Raw genomic sequence first — 6,881 nt, forward strand, 5'->3', positions numbered from 1 at the left:
TGTTCATAATAACGGCTAGGTCAAAAGCTATTTTACCCCTAAGATTACATTTTGTTCTTTAAATCTCACTGATCCTCTAATGAACAATTGGTTTGTGATCCAATCACTAAACCGAGTCTTTTTGGGCCAATAAGAGAATGGGGCCACTTTTTCAAGACCTAGAGTCAATACTTAAGGGAACTGAAGGAACTCTTGTGAGGAGAACCTTGAGCGGAAGCGGATGGACCAAATTCCACAAATTATCGAATACTAAGTTTACAGTAAACATACAAACATATATGCATTTAAATTAAATTACAGCATGCTATTCAAGAAAAAGGGTTTCAAGAATTTCACATTTGAAGACCTTTTTCTTCATGAATCCTCCCTCAAATAGACACAAACTCTTTTGAAGACCTTCTTCAAAATAACCTCGAATAGAAACCCGGACACAACCACAATGGAGTCCTCGGTATTCTCAGGTTGAGAACCCAGGAGTGGTTGGCTCTGACTATTTTGGTTAGGACAGAAAAGTTTTAAGGTGGAGGAAGAAGATTGAGAGCTTTTATCAAGAACACTCAAAGATACAGAACTATTCTATAGAAACTCTCTCAATCGCTCAATCAAGTTCAACGTTGAAGAAGAAGAAAAAAAACTGTTTTTCTTTTATTCTCCTCTTGCTAAATTGAATAACCACCCCACTAAAGCATGTGGAGAGAAAAGATAGGGAAGAGAGTTGTAATTCCCTTCCTTATTATTCAAATAATAATAATAAAATAATATAAATAAATATGATAACTAACTTATCATATTATATTTATATTAAATTATATGCTATATCAAATATAACATATAACCTATAGTTTTAATATTGTATCATATACAATATAAACTATAGTTTCTTTTCTCTATTATAAGGCATTTAATATAAAATATATTTATATTAAATTTAACAACTATGAATCCCATTCATAGAAAAAATATATTTGAATCTCAATCAAATATTTATTTCCTCCCATTAATCTATAACGTATCAAATACATTATGACAATTATATCATATATAATTGAAACTATTTAATTATATCATATATAATTAAATCCTTCTATTAACTTAAACAATTCAAATTAATCCAAAAATTTATTCTCAACAAAATCCTTTTGAGCTACCAAGGGGACCTCATGGACTTACAGTTTGAAGCTCCAACGGTACATGAATAATTAATTAAACTCTTTAATTACATTATTCACCATCTGTTAACTGTCAGTCACTTTACTAAAAATCGACAACTGCACTTTTCATACTACAGATATATTTCTGTGTCCATTGGATATAACCAATCAATAATACGATGACCCTTCATAAATTTCTTGTAATTACAGTTGGGCCAAATTATCGTTTTTCTCCTGTAGTTACCTCCAACTCTTTAAGCCCCACTGATCCCTCTAATGAAAAATAGATCATAGTCCCACTATGATTAACCCCTCACAAGCCAGGAGAGGGTGTGACGCCACATTGTTCAAGAGCTGGACTCAGCCCTTAAGGGAGCAATTTATTTACTTATCCCTACCTGAAAGGAGTGAATTCCATCTTGTGTAGCTACATTTCTAACTCCCCAATCAGATGAATCCTCAAAATGGTAGGTTTGTTGAGTCGGCGATCTGGCCACTCTCACCCATACAAATCAAAGAACCTTCTTTATAGGCAAGAGTTCACAACTCACTCAAGATTAAGGTCATGTTACCTATAGTCATCCTAGTGAAATGAAAGTATCTATTATGAATGGTGTTATATAATGAGACTAAACATTTCGTGGTCCGGTTTTATACAAACTCCTTTGTATAGAATATCCCCGCTCATATGTCTATACATGAATGATCAGAATCATATCATTTGTAGCACTTTACAACAATTGTAACACCTATAAAACAGGTCATACTCGTAGTGTCATCAAGATAAGGTACCTTGCCTTATCCATCTACTACAGATCATTTAGGTTATCACTTAAACATGATCCACCCATATGTCTCTACATACATGTTTAAGCTACAAGTTAACCTTGGATGTTAGTTTATTGGTTTGTGCTTAATGCAACTAAAATATGGAATAAAATATCATATATTTTATCAAATAAACAATGAGTTTGTTCAAAACATTTACAAACTATAGGATCCTACGAGATTTAAGGCATCGATCCAATAATCTCCCACTTTTCCTAAAGCTAGTAGGGTATACAATATAGTCAAAATACAAAGTACACAAATAATAAACTAGGACATAATACGTGCCTAGTACAAATCTCCCACTTGCCCTAGTCTAGACCTGGTCTATCCCATAGACCCATACTCTACAAGTGACCCTCAAACACCTTAGCTATAAGGGCCTTTGTAAACGGATCAGCAACATTGTGCTCTGAAGCTATCTGCGTGACGATCATGTCCCCTCGATGCACAATTTCTCGGATGAGATGATGCTTCCGCTCTATATGCTTCCCGTGCTTATGACTCCTAGGCTCTCAAAAATTAGCCACAACACCACTATTATCACAATAAAGTGTGATGGGCTTTGCCATGTCTAGAACGACTTCCAGATCAGTCAAAAATTTTCTGAGCCAAACAACTTCCTTAGCAGCTTCACAAGCTGCTACATGCTCAGCCTCCATAGTGGAGTCAGTGGTGCACCCTTGCTTGGTGCTTTTCCATACTACTGCCCCTCCATTAAGAGTGAATACTAATCCTAATGTGGATTTCCTAGAATCCTTATCAGTATGAAAATCAAAGTCCATGTATCCCGTAAGGATCAAATCCTTAGAACCATACACGAGCATGTAGTCTCTCATTTTCCGTAGATACTTGAGGATGTTTTTAACAACAGTCCAATGATCTAATCCTGGATTAGATTGATATCTACTGACTATCCCCACTGCATAGTAGATGTCAGGTCTAGTATATAACATCGCATACATCAAGCTGCCCACAGTCAATGCATAGGGGATCCATCTCATTTTCTCAACCTCTTGAGGTGTCTTAGGACATTGTTCCTTAGACAATGTAACTCCTTGCCTAAAAGGCAATAAGCCTTTCTTGGAGTTCTGCATTGAATATTTAACAAGCAACTTGTCAATATACGACGCTTGAGACTGAGCTAGCATTTTGTTTTTTAAATCTCTAAAATCTTAATACCTGAACAAATTGAGCCTCTCCCAAATCTTTCATTTGGAATTGGGTCGCTAGTCAGTTATTAACCTCAGTCAGTAAACCTACATCATTCCATGAGTAAGATATCATCTACATATAATACTAGAAAGACTACTGAACTGTTGACGATCTTCTTGTATATACAAGGCCCATCAATGTTTTAATCAAAGCCATAAGATTTGATCGCAGTATCAAACCTTATATTCCAAAATTGAGAATCTTGCTTCAGTTCATAAATGGACCAATTAAGCTTGCAAACTTTTTTCTCTTAACCTTAGGTTATAAATCCCTTGAGCTGCTCCATGTAAATGGTCTCTTATGAAGGAATTCATATTGAAGAGATCCTTGAGCAGAAACGGATCATCCAAATTCCATTAATTATTGAAAACTAAATTTACAGTATACATACAGGATATATGCATTCCAAATAAATTACAACATGTTTGATACAAGAAAAAGGGTTCAAGATACATTACCCTTGAAGAATGTTTCTTCACGTAAATCTCCCTCGAACAATCACGAGTCTCGAACGGACACATAAACTCTTGAAGACCTTCAAGATTTTCTCGAACCAAACAAAGAGGACACTACCACAATGAGCCTTTGGTATTCTTGGGGTGAAAACCTAAGAGTGGTGAGCTCTGACTATTTTGGTTAGAAGGAATAGTTTGAGTGTGGAGGAAGAAGATTGAGGAACACACAGAACTTTTCTACAATCTCAATCGTTCAGCCAATACATTAATCGTTGAGGAAGAAGAAGAAAACCAATTTTCTTTTATTCCTCTTGCCATAAAATCAAATAACCACATACTAAGGTGGTTGGAGAGAAAAGAGGGAAGTTATTATTCAAATAATAATAAAATAATATAAATAAATATGATAACTAACTTATCATATTATATTTATATTAAACTATATGTTATATCAAATATAACATATAATCTATAGTTTTATTATTGTATCATATACAATTTAAACTATAGTTTCTTTTCTCTATTTTATGGCATATTTATATTAAATGTAACAACTGTGAATTACATTCATAGAAAATATATTTGAATCTCATTGGAATATGTATTTCCTCCATTAAACTATAATGTATCAAATACATTCTGAAAATTATATCATATATAATTGAAACAATTTAATTATATAATATATAAATATAATTAAATCCCTCTTATTAATTTGAACAATTCAAATTAACCCAAAAACTTATTCTCAACTAAATACTTTTGAGCTACCAAGGGGACTTTATGGACTTGTAGCTTGAAGCTCCAACGATACATGAATAATTAATTAAACTTTTTAATTATATTATCCACCATCCATTAACTGTCGGGCACTCTACTAAAGACCTACAGCTGCATTCTTCGCACTACAGATATATTTCTATGTCCATTGGATATAACCAATCAACAGTACGATGACTCTTCACAAATTGCTCGTAAGTACAACTGGGCCAAATTATTGTTTTACCCCTGTAGTTACATCTAACTCCTTAAGTACCAATGATCCCCCTAATGAACGATCATAGTCCTATAATGACCAAACTGAAGGAAATCGGACATGAGGATTTTCATGAGCAGCAGAAGGATCGTTCCAAATTTCATTTGTATATGAACATTAACAATTACAATCAAGAAACAGAAACATACGATCATGCACAAAACGAAATTACAACATGCTTTTCTAAAGATCAAGGGATAGAACAAATATATCTTTGAAGACTCATCTTCAACACCCTTGATCACGAACGCTCAAACAATCTCCAAGACTGCAATCAAGAACGCTCGAACACTACGACCGCTACACTGCATGATCAATGCGACCATGAACACAACGAACGCAACTAACGGCCTCCACAGAATCTCGACTATGTTGAGTTGAGTACGACACCACTACAATGGCTAGCTTGGTATTCTCGATGTGAGAATCTAGAAGTGTGGGCTCTGTATGGACTTGGTTAGAGAATGAGACCGCAGGAAGAACAATCGTGTAAACGATTGAGCAAGTGGGAGATGTCAAAGTCTATCATATAGACGATGCCCAATCATTTAACAAACGCTATGCGATTGTTTAGCTACTTGGCCAGCTGAGTGATCTATCGTATAGAAACACTCCATGATCGTCTAGTCTCTCTTGAGCTGTCGTTTAGCAAATCTAATTTACTTAACAGCCTCTGTGAGTAATTTCCAAGAATGGAAATCTCAAATACAACAACTACTAAATTTAGAAAAATATTTTTCCTTTTATCTCACGGTGACCATGAAACTACCAATAACCTCCGACTCAATTGATTATTAGAGAAAAAAAGAGATAATTATCCAATAATTAATATTATTATAAATATATATGATAACCAACTTACCATAGTATATTTATAACCTATAGTTTTAATATTTCATCTCATGAAACATATAAACCATAGCTTTTTTTTTTCTCTTTCATGGTCCTTAATGTAAATCTCATTTACATTAATCCTCCACTTGTTGTATCTCATACACCATACCAATCATATAATATATAATTGAATTACCTCTTGTCAATTTGAACATTTCAAATCAACACCAAGAACTGATCCTCAACTTGAATCCATTGAGCTATCAAGGGGACCTTATGAACCTGTAACTCGAAGCTTCAATGGTACGTGAATAACTAACTAAACTCTTTAGTCACGAGATCCACCATCTGTTAACTACCAGACACTCCACTAAAGACCGATAGCTGAACTCTCTTTACTATAGATATATTATATGTCCATCTTAACCAATGATCAGTGCAATAACCCTTCATAGATTGCTCGTAAGTACAGCTAGGCTAATAACCATTATGCCCTTGTAGTTATATCTAACTTCTTAAGTACCATTGATCCCTCTAATGAACATAAGTCATAGTCCTACTATAACTGAGTCCTCTCTTCCAAAGAGAAGCTTTGGCCACTATGTTCAAGCCCCGAAATCAGCCCTTAAAGGAGCAATCTATCTATTTACCCCTGCTTTGGGGAAGGAGTGAATTCCATCTTGTGTAACTGAGTTCCCAGCTCCCAAATCAGACAAGTCCCCAAAAAGGTAGGCATGTTGAATTGGCAATCTGGCCATTCTCACCCATACTAATCAATGGACCACCCTTAAAGGCATGAGTACCCAAAACACTCAAGATTGAGGTCATGTCACCTATGGTCGTTTAAGTAAGATGTAAATCTCCAGTATCAACGGCGTTATATATAGAGTTCAGTCATCTCGTGGTCCAATCTTATACAAACTCTTTGTATAGGACACCCTCGCTCACATGTCTCCACATGAATTGTTAGGATCTACCATCTGTAGTAGTTCACAACACTTGCAAACCTCCACAAAGTGGGTCGTATCCGTAGTGTCACCGGATCAGGTATCTCACCTTAATCCTTATACTACAGACCTATTTATGTTATCACTTAAGACATGCTCCACTTGTTTATCTCATATACATGCTTAAGTTTACATACATAACCATGGAGCTTTGTCTATTGGATATGAGTAAATGCCAAAATAAAATAACTCTTATTTTATTCAGAACAATGTGTATAGATTACAAACTACGAGACTCCGGGAGAATTAGGACACCTATCCCAACATAAACCCCACTCAGGCCAGGAGAGGGTATAGCAGCACATTGCTCAAGACCCGAAATCAGCCTTTAAGCGAGTAATTTATTTACTTACCC

The sequence above is a fragment of the Benincasa hispida genome, chromosome 1 (genome assembly GCF_027475165.1).
Source record: "Benincasa hispida cultivar pf3 chromosome 1, pf3_genome.v1.1, whole genome shotgun sequence".
In the NCBI taxonomy this organism is placed as follows: domain Eukaryota; kingdom Viridiplantae; phylum Streptophyta; class Magnoliopsida; order Cucurbitales; family Cucurbitaceae; genus Benincasa; species Benincasa hispida.